The sequence below is a fragment of the Mastigoproctus giganteus genome, chromosome 3 (genome assembly GCF_048544385.1).
Source record: "Mastigoproctus giganteus isolate SK-2022 chromosome 3, ASM4854438v1, whole genome shotgun sequence".
NCBI classification, from domain to species: domain Eukaryota; kingdom Metazoa; phylum Arthropoda; class Arachnida; order Uropygi; family Thelyphonidae; genus Mastigoproctus; species Mastigoproctus giganteus.
In genome coordinates, this window is record NC_143577.1 from 81,668,257 (window position 1) to 81,679,954 (window position 11,698).

The following is an 11,698-nucleotide window of genomic DNA, read 5'->3' on the forward strand; positions in this document are numbered from 1 at the left end:
TGGAGAAAGCTCAGGAGCAGAGGTTTTGAGAAGAAGTGATGTGCCATCAGGACCTGGCGCTTTCTTGACATTAAGACTGTTCAAAATTCTTCTGACATGCGTTTGATGGAAGACCATAGGAAACAATGAATGGCGTGTACTGGGATTGGTAGGAGGTGGTTTACCAAGACCATTAATACACGAGTTAGAAGAGAAGTAGGAGTCTAGCAGGTCAGCTTTATCATTACTTGAGGTGGAAATGGAACCATTCGGTTTTGACAGAGGTGAGAACAGAGATGAGCAAAAGCTGCGATCAATAGCTTTAGAAACAGACTGTAATGCTTGACTATCATTTGGACAAGAAGCAAGTTTTCTACTGTTACCCTATTGGAAATATAGTTTTGACAGATTAATGACTGGTTTTCGATTGTTGCGCACCTTGGTGTAAGCTGAAAATAAACCTGTAGATTTGGATACAAGCCAATTGCGATATGCAACATTCTTATACTGAACTGCCTTAGTACATTTATTGGAAAACCACGGTTTGGATAAAGGACGAGATTTTAAAGTGGAGTGTGAAACAAAGGATTCCACCCCTGCAAAAATAATTTCACAGACACGATCTGAGTGAATATTGGCATCAGAAGATTTGAAACAGTAATCGACCAAGCAAAATAAGAAAATAAATCTCGCTTATTATCCCATTTTCCATTCTTGTAATGCCATACAACACGAGGTTGAGAGTGGCAATGAGATAAAGTTTCTATTGGAGAAGAAACCATCATCGAGTTGTTATCTGAGGTGCCTAGAGCACTGCTCACTATAAGAGTCGTTTGTGCAAAAAAAAAAAAAAAAATGTCAAGCGTGTTGGCTGTGTGGTTAGCATTGTCCGGTATTATGGTAGGTAAATGAACAATCTGTGCGAGATCGTTAGTGATTGTAAAAGCCTCGGCTTCTCGAACTGCTGGGTATGTTTGACTAACAAACAGCACCTAGCTGGAGTTGTAAAGATTAAAATCATCACCGAAAATTACCTCACTGTTAGGAAAGCTGTACTGGAGGAAACCAATTTCAGTGAGAGAAAGTCGAAGAGTTCCAAGTGATTGGTGGAGTTCGGAGGGAGGTCGATAGAGCCTACAGAATTTGACAGAAAGTGGTAGAGAGATTTTAAAAGGGAGATTGCTGAAAGGGGGTTATTCCAATCTACTAATCTCTGACAGGGAATTTCAGAACGGATATATGCACAAGTGCCACCTTTGAAGCGAAAATAATCATACCGCGTATAATTAGGGCAACTGAGATGAACAGTGGTTAAATTAATCCATAATTGGATTTCAGTCAGGAAAAGTCCGTGTGGATTGGCAGACTGTAAGTGAAAATGGACATTATTGCGATTTGACATGAGATCACGTATATTTATGAAATGAATGTAAAGTGTTCGGGAAGTTTAAATCTTTTCGTAGATAAGTTTGTTCTATTAGTTTGAATATTTATGATGTATTCAGTAGTAAGAAAAGGTGGGGAGGACGTGATGTATGATGTAATGAAATTTCTGGATATGGTATACACCTGGCAAAAACAAAACCAGCTCTTTGACATAATGTGGCTTCGACCATACCCCTTGCATTCACGCTACTCTGACTCCCTCTAATCACCATCTGATAGAACAGAGGCAGCGAGATTATACAATAGCTGATCCAGAAGCCTCCTAGACTCTAGAACCTAGAGACTTACCAATAGAAACGGTTCGGTGGGCTATCTGGCGACCAGCCTGCGAACACCATTCGTAGCTGTAACCTAGAAATGTCAGGAAGACTGAGATGTCCATCATAACCTCAAAAGACATCAATCGTTCTGAATGATGGAAGAAACGGGGGCAGGTTGCCAGAGCTTTCCTCTGGAGACTAAACATGGGTTCCAACACTTCAAGCCTCCAAAAAGCAAAGTGGTGGTATTGCACTGGTTGATGAGAGTCATCTATCATAATCTACCACCTATTTTGAACATCACCGATATACAGATATTAATATTGTTTATATAATAAATATTCAATGATATACGCTAGAGTGGGTCAAATAAGATTATTCACCTAGAAGTATTCGTGATTGAAAGATGATTTTTTTTAGTTTGATACTTTGAAATCTCAGTAGCAACCACACAAATTTTAAAGACTGCCCAGTTTACTGTTCTTGCCCATTGCTCATTGGTAGAAACAATTCAAATGTGGAAGAACGTGCATGATGAAGAAATCCCCCGACGCCCAGCAACTGCTATAACAGAAGAGAGTATTGCAAAAATTGAGGTGAAAGAACTAGATGGGAACTTCAAATTAGTGTAGGGTCTGTGTAGAATATCATCCATCAACCGTTGCATATGAGTAAAGCGTCTGTTAGATTGGTTCCCAGATTTCTGGAATTCAGAAGAAAGAACTCCAGAAATTGGTTTTCTGGAGTTTCAGAAAACCAATTTCTGGAATTGAAAGAAAGAAAGGGCACAATATGTACGGGAAATGTTGTCGACGTGCCAGGAAAAGCAAGAGGAATTTTTTCATGACTATTCACCATGGATGAAACTTCAGTCCATCATTATGATCCCGAAAGAAATGTCAAAACAGTGGAAGCCTTCAGAATCACAACCTCCCCAGCGATTTTGCCAAAGTTTTAACAGGTACCGCTTCATACATTAAATAAAAAAATAACTCCCACCCCACAAATAAAAAGGCAAAGGCGCAGCTAAGTGCTGGCAAGGTAATATTGCAGTATTTTGGGATCAGCATGGTGTAATACCAACAGATTACTTTCACAAGCTCTGTTCTGACAGCCAAGTTTTTTTCGAACCTCTTCATAAATCTACGTGCTACTATAAACGAAAAAAGACGATGAATACTGTCTAAAGGCATGCGCCTGCTCCTTGATAATGGTCCTGTGTATTCCTCGCATGCTGCAGTGAGGTGCGCCCACGAATGTGGGTTTGAAATATTGCCACATCCTACTTATTCCAAATTACCTCGCACCTTCTGATTTCTTCCTCTTTCCTGCCCTGAAATCCTTTCTTCCTGGAAAACATTTTACTGCTGATGATGAGGTGATTTCTGTTGACGAGTCGTGGTTTGAAGAACAGTTAGAGGACTTTTACAAAACTTGCCTGGGGAAGTGTATTGAGAAATAGCAAAAATGTGTCCTTTTGTCTGGTGACTATGTTGTAAAAGTGTAATACATGGTGTATTTTTTTTCCACCGTTCTATCAGAACTACTACTTGGTGAATACAAATCTTTTTTGAACCCCTCTCGTAAAAAAAAAAAAAGTACAATATTTTACAATAAAGTTTTTATGGACGAAGATATAGGACCGAAATTTTGTAAAACAGGGGGTGTACATTAGCAGATCTTCTGGTTGCTCTCATTACTACTGGTCCACCTGTTCCAATAATTTGGTTAGTTGCTTATGAAGTATTACTGTTTCTTAAGTTCTGGAAAACATCCTGTGTCCAAGAAATGAGAAACTAATTCTGATTCGTCATTTTTTGGAGTTTTGAAGTCTAGAATAGAAAGAAGTTCTGGTACTTCAAATGTATATGTAATCGTATCCTTGTTGAATTTAATTAGTGACATGGGATGGTGCATACAGGCCCTCATAGGTAGCACAGTTGGTAGAATCGCAATCCTCCTCACACCGGGTGGAAAAGAATTGAATTCAAGTTCCGTCGATGACGGGAGAAATTTTTATGGGCCTTTTTCACAACGTGGCTCAGTTAGTCCGTTTCAGATGATGGTAGCATGTTTTTTCTCCCGGAACCTCGGGGTTTTCGTCCTGCTACCAGCAAACAGAAAATCCACCTCAGAACACATGCAATTTTGAGACAATAAACACAGAGTAATATGGCCATAGTTGCTGATGCTCCTGAAATCCAACTACATCATCACATTGGTACATGCAGCATCGTTTTACATTTTATTTGAAATTAATAGCTTTTATATTACTGTTCTATAAAGAGTGCTCGCGGTATCACAGTAATAATATAAAAGCTCTCAAGAATAGCACAGTGGTTATAATACACCGCCTTCCTTCACCATGTGAAAAAGATGAAAGTTTGAATCTCGTTAATGACGCGAGAAACTTTTATGGGCTTTTCACGCCGTGGCCAAATAAGTCGGTCTCAATCGCGGGAAAAATGACCTTTAACTTTACTTTCAGACTAGTGTTTTTTTTTTTTTTTTTGTATGTATAGCAAACAGGCTGTTGTTTGCTATACGTAAGGCCGACTTATTACGCATATCCACCTATCACTGCAAGACCAGGAACATCTCGTCCTAATCGAAGAGGACATCTACAAAGCATTTACCCAGTTTGCCGAGGACCTCTTCACAAGAAGACGGACATACCCACAGCCACAACTGCAATAATAACCAATTAATTGTGCATCCTGCATCACTGACTGAACCACTGGACTCTGGCAAACCACCAGCGAGCAGCAAGCCTCTCCCTGCCTACAAATCGTCCCCGATCTCACACCTCAACAGAAACATCTCCACAGACTTACACCATGGGCAGGAGTCTACCCCATGCACGTACATAAATCCTGGAGGAGACATCATCCCATGAATGACTATCCACTAATCCTGGATGGACACCATCCCACAAAGGAAGACATACCAATCTCAGAGAAGACTTTCAATCCTGGATGGGATACCATCCCATGAAAGGCTTCACATCAACCCTGGATGGGGCATCAATCATGGACGGGACATCAACCAAAGAACTACTGTTCTAAAATCCTGGATGGGACACCGTCGCATGCTTACTTCTACAGATCGCCATATGCCTCTTGGCAATCTGAGTCGGGTGCCCTTGCCTGGCTCAGTTTTACTCCTGTTCCCTGGTGGTGGTGGGGGGGAGACGGCATCAACGTCTCCTCCCCTCGCCGCCGCCCCTCTTTGTCCTCCCCGTGGGGCATGGGGTGCCCCACAGGCCACGCCTGGGATGCCTTCTCTATTGTCCTCATATTTCTGACTTTTCCCCCAAGCCTTCAGTCTCTCTCTCTCTCTCTCCCCCACTCTACCTTCACACAAACGTATGTCCCACATAGTGGAAATTAGAAATATCCAAATTCAAATCGCTCACGACCCTTTCGGTCTAGCAAAATTCTAGCGTAATTCTCCCTTTTTTTTAGGCCCTAGCCACTGAAATCTCAGGAAATTAGGTGACAGGGTCTGCCAGAGTACCATTTAAAATACTGGTGTACGTGGTCTGCCTCCAAGGGGCCAAGTATGGGCAACGGTGGGACCCATAGTAGTCCAACGGCTAAATGACCAGATGAACAACGGTACACGACACTATGCATGTACAAAATCCTTACACTTTTAAACCTCTGGTATTGACAGTGTTCTGTTTCACACTCACAACGTATACTACGCAGAGATGGGGAAACCCCTGGTGTCGTTTGATCCCAAACACACTTCACACTTTATACATAAAGCCATATTGCGCCGTATATATTGTTTATAAACTGCACGTGTTCTGAGGCCGATTTTCTGTTTTCTGGACGAAAAACCCCAGTTTCTTGGAGAGAAAAACCATGCTATCCTCTCCTGAGACCGACTAACTCAGCCACGTTGTGAAAAATCCACGTTGTGAATTTAAAAACTGTCTGAGACCACTGCAATTACTCTTAAGGAAGCAAAAGCATTTCACCTTAACCTTGACACTAGTTATGTCTTTAATTAAATTCCACATTAGTACACTGTGATCGCTGCCACCCAATGGGTCTTTTACCTGCAAATTCTTAACGCAGGAAAATTCATTGTTGATAACCAGATCAAGAGTATTGCTTCCTCTTCTTTCCTCTCTAACATGCTACTGTAGAAAACGGTCATTCAAGAAATCCACAAAAGTCTTGCTAGTGTGTGAATGACCACCCCACAAATCCCAGTCAACATCTGGAAAGTTAAAATCTCTCATAATGAGACATTTTGATTTACTGGCCCACTCTGTGTCTCTGCATATCAAGGAATCATGCAGTACCCAATATTAGAAGTGTTTTCAAATACTATGGTGTTTTTTTGAATATGATGGCGTATGTCCACATTTTCATACTGATGTCCGTGGCTATCTGGACAGGGAATTTCTTGAATAATGGTCGTAGAGGGAGTACTTTTTGAATACCCACAGGGGCTCTGGGCATTAGTCGCAGCTGAAAGACAAGGTGTACGCTCAAACACCAAAACACTGGAGGATATGTGAAGGGCAATACAGCAAGAAACAAGAAGAATTTTAAATGACTTGTGCCATGTTGCATTTAGAAAAAATATGTCGTTTTTCAATGCTCATATATGGAACAGCATGTGCTGGAGGAGAACATTTTGAACATCATAAATGAGTTTTTTTTTTTTAAATATTAGCCAAACAGGTAATTCAGCGCTTAAAATATTTATTATTATATTCACAGATTGTGCGTTGTTAACGTGTTTATACATAATTCTGACTCACCTAGTATATATTATTTATAATGCGGACTGCGAACACTTGTCCCTCCTGAATTGGGCCTCTTACAAAGAAGGTTGCTCAGCATTGCTTTAAAGTATTCATGTGTGAGTTGTAGACACAACTGGAAGGTTGTCGTTGCTGTTGGTTTTAGGAGCATCAGCAACTAAAGCCATATTGCTCCGCATGTACTGTCTGTTATGTTTGTTGTTTGTTATTTGGTTTTTAGGAGCATTAGCAACTAAGGCCACATTGCTCTGGGAATATGCGGTGGTCATTCCCTGACGTTTCCGAATCTTCCATATTTGGTGGTCACGGGCTCGAATCCCGGTCTAACCAAGAAGCGTATGCTATGAACTGCTGCTCCTGCCCACCTGACTACGGAGGCGCCATAGTACTGTTTGTAAATTGCGTGTATTCTGAGGTCGATTTTCTGTTTATTGGGCGAAAAACGATGTTACACTTGCTTGAGACCGACTGACTCAGCCACGTTGTGAAAAAAAAACTCATAAATATTCCTCCCGTCATTGATGGAACTGGAACTCAGGTCTTTTCCACCCGGTGTGGGCAGGACAGCGATCCCACCAACTGTGCTACCCACGAGAACGAGTTAAACGACCGAAATTTCATAAGTGCGTAAATGGGTGTAAATTTTATGTGAGATTTTGAAGCACATTTGCCGTGTTTCATGAAATTTGAGATCAGCAGTATCTTTGATAGTAGTAAGAATGTCAGAGTCTTTGAAGAATGCAAAGGTTCAGACCACAATACACTGGTGTTCAAAACTCAAGGACCAACACTATTTCTAAAGGTAACAACCACAAAATCTTTACTTTAGGTACTCTTTAATGATGAGAGTAGATTCAGTCTCAGCAACGATTCTGGATGTCAGCTGATCTGGCGAGAGGTTGGCACACGGTATCACCCCGCAAACATCACTGAAAGGGATCGATATGGCGGTCGAGGTGTTCTCGTCTGGGGAGGCGTTATCTTGGATGGACGTACACAACTCTAGATACTGGAAGGCGGTACTGTAACCGTGCACGCTACTGTACTGAGGTAATCCTTCTCCGTGTGCGTCTGTTCCGAGGTGCCATTGGCCCCAAGTTCGTGTTTATGGATGATAACACCACACCCCCATCGCACTGCAGCTGTTGCTATGCTTTTGGAAAGTGAGGACATTGTTCGTATGGATTGGCCTGCCCGTTTCATTGATCTAAATCCCATCGAACATATATGGGATGCTCTGGGGAGCCGCCTAACGGCACACCCACACCCACCAGAAAATGTTCACGAGCTGAAGATGGTGCTGACAGAGGAATGGACGATGTTACCGCAAGAACTTATCAACAACATTGTTCTAAGTATGGACAGGCGGTGCAAAGCCTGCATTGACATTAGGGGCGGCCATATCTCCTACTGAGGACCACCTCTTCCCTTTGTTCCATCTTTGGCAGTGATGCATATGCATCATGGCAGCCAGTGCTATGTTGCCATTTTTGAATAAAGTCTCTCTGTACCGTTTTGTTTTCGTCGTTGTGTCGGTGTTGTTTTCGTTGTTGTGTCGGTGTTGTTTTCGTTGTTATGTCGGTGTTGTTTCCGTTTCTGTATCATTTCTGTACCTCACGAGGTATGCTTTTCCTTTGGTATGCTTTTCCCATATCCAGGCCACTCCTGACTGGTCCTTAAATTTGGAACACCAGTGTATTAGTAATAAAGAGTGTGAAGTAGGACGACAATTTTTTTTTTTTTTTTTTTGCGTTCTGACTTCATTCTATAATGGCATTTTGTTTTGCAAGCGTTTGTGAATCAGTTTTTAAACATATGCAATGAAATATATATATTTTTTTTTCAAAACTTGTCTCCTGAAATATGGGTTTATCTTATATATCTTATAAAAATAAAGTAAAATAAATAAATAAATAAAATAAAATAAAATATATAAATTGTAAACAAGACTCAATTGAAAGCTTGTGTTCACTCTAAGAGACGTGGGTAAAGTACCTGCCCGGCAACCCCAAGGTCGCGGGTTCGATTCCCGCCTCGGGCTTGGATCAAAGTACTGCAAAAACCTTGGGGGGTGCAATATGGCCACAGAAGCCGATGCGCCAACAACTACCAAATCAAAAAAAAAAAAAAAAAACTCTAAAAGACTGAACGATTTCGCCGTTTTTGTTTAAGTACATGCATTAATTTCATGTTAAAGTTTTATTAGTTAAAACTGCAGTAACGTTGCAGGATTTGTACTGGAGACTCTCTAGACTGCTGGTTATTCAAACATGATGAATGAATTTCTGCACATTTATATAATAAATTTGCTGTTTATATTCTGGGACGGCAACAATGGGTCAAAAAAAAAAAAAAAAAACCCTTGTCATATTAGGGCCGTCCGAGAGATAACTGGACGAAAAACCGAATCTCCCGGTGGGGGAACCTTTGCTGTCCATCCCTGAGACAGACGAAAAAATCCCATTAGAGTTCCTCGCGCCATTAACTCACTGATGGGATTCGAACCTGGGCTTTTTCCACCCAGTGTGGGAATGTTGGTGATTATAATCACTGTACTACCGCGATGCCACAACGGGCCAGAGGAGTTGATAAGCTGACTTCAAAGTTTAAGCAGGAGAATCCCCGCCCTCTTGGGTAGCACAGTTAGTAGAATCGCCGTCCTCCCCACACTGGATGAAAAATACCTTAGTTCGAATCCTGCCGATGACGTGAGGAATTTTTATTGGCCTTTTTCCCAATTCGGCTGAATTAGTTGGACTCAGGCGAGGATAGCGTGGATTTTCCTTCCCAGTAACTCAGGTTTTTCGTATATTAAGGTGCAATGGCCTAAGTTGCTCATGCACCTAAAGCCCTACAACAAACAGCGAGAACCTTACAGGTGCAAAGTGGCGGGTACTTTCCAAAGACTTTCCACGCTAGTGCACATGTACTATAATTCTGGGTTGTTGTTGGGTTTTAGGAGCATCAGGTCATACTGCTCCGTGTATATTGTCTGTAAATTGCGTGTTTTCTGTGGTCGATTTTCTGTTTACTGGACGAAAAACCGGAGTTACCGGGTGAACAACTATGCTATCCGCGCCTGAGACCGACTAACTCAGCCACGTTGTGAAAAATGCCCACAAAAATTCCTCCCATAATCGACCGAACTCGAATTCAGGTCTTTTCCACTCGGTGTGGGGAGGACGGCGATTCTACCACCTTTGCTAGCCACGAGAGCATAATTCTGGGAAAATAAACAGCAGGCACGAGAAAAATTAACTAAACATGGAAATGATGGGAACAACAATTATTTCATTTTAAATAATCTGGCAAAATGAAATAATGGTTGTTCTCTCCTTTTCCATGTTTAGTTAACTGCTCTTGTGACTGCTGCCTTGTCTTATTTTTCATGCTTAAACATATTTTCCTTATTTTGCTACTTCATCTAAACTCTCCCCCTCCACTCTGCCTCTAATCGAGGCTCATGGTGCGCGCCTTCTCTCCTAATGATAAAATCGCATAGTCTTAATTTAGGCTCGAGTCCGTTATGTCAATATTGCTATACAGGCTAATCGTAGGGACTGTAAAGTTGAGTATTCATTCAGTCATTTGCATTTTTACGGCCAGAACTTTTGAAGTGACTTTGTATGGGAATCATAAAAATAAACTCCAAAATAAATCCTTATAACACCACATTTTGGAAACAATTGTTTTTGAAACAGTATTAGTATGGCTAAATGATGCAACGCCTCGGTCTTTGGCTGCCTCAGAAAAAAATAACAAAAGTAATAAAATAAAATAGAGTTTATTTAAATTATATTCAGCGATTTAAATATAACACTGGATTTAAAAGGAAAATATAAACCGATAAGTATTCTTTTTATTTCAGATATTAACCATCCTCCCCTCCCAAAAATCCCTAATCAAAAGCAGAGACAAAGTATAAATTTTCTCCCCCTCCCCACCAGATATTCGACTCTTGCCCGTGCTCTTTAGTAACCGCAACAAATCAACTGTTCTCGCTGCAATAACGGACTTAGCAGTATCATAGCTGTCCCACGGGGAAGAGGGGTTGAAAAGAAAGAATTTAAAACGACAAAATTGACTAAAGTAATAAACGAAAATGATCAATTTCGATTCTTTGGGGTTATGATGTGCAATACTTTTCATGCACTACCATTTCGGAAATAAATACATTTTATTCCAAGCAACATCTCGGACTGTTCAGATCACTCTTCAAAACATGAAAAGTACTGAATCATCGGATATATTACTTGAAAAAGAAATATACTCTTTTCTAAAATGGTAGCTCTTGAACAGGGCCGAATTTAAGCATAAACAATGGCTTAAGGCTTCGCTATCCGAGTGAGGCTTCCACGTATTCTTCTGTGAAAACAGCCGACCGGGCTAGCCGAGTGGGTAAAGTACCTGCCCGGCAACCCAAAGGTCGCGGGTTCGATTCCCGCCTGGGGTTTGGATCAAAGTACTGCAAAAACCTTGGGGGGGGGGGGAATATGGCCACAGAAGCCGATACGCCAACAACTACCAAATAAAAAAAAAAAAAAAAATCAAAATCTGTGAAAACAAAAATGCACGTATAATTACATATATTAACCCCAGGAGCTCACATCTGGTGAGTATGAACTTGGCACACCCAGGGTCCTAAGCTGGATATCATCATTCTTCCCTTTATTGGTGATTCCCTTCTACTTCTAACTCTCTCTCTCTCTCAGGGTAACTCAGAATTTTTTTTTTTTTTTTTTGGCTGGTGCAGTAAAAGCTCCAGGCTTCCTTGCACCATATGAATAATAATAATAATAACCTGGTACCAGTGTAGTATCCAGGTTTTTCCTTGAGAGGAAGCAAAGGGGACAAAATAGGCGCTTTTACTGTCTGTTTGTAATATAGTCTATTTCCCTGTCAAGAAATTATGCACCCTTCCATGGGCACCATTTAAAGCAAAAATGTTGCAGGGGGAGCAAATGATCCCGCTGCATCCCTCCTAGATACGCTACTGAGCAGTACCCGTCACGAGGTGGAACCCTCAATCAGGGAGAAATAATAATAGAAATAATAATAATAATAATAATAATAATAATAATAATAATAATCTCTGGTCAGTTTCACGTGCTTTGGCATAGGGACCTATCAACTCTCAGTAGCTTTGGTACTTCTTCATAATGTATACAGACCTAAGTTAAAATCACTTAAAAATAATAATAAATTAAAATAGTAGTAGCAGTATAGATTT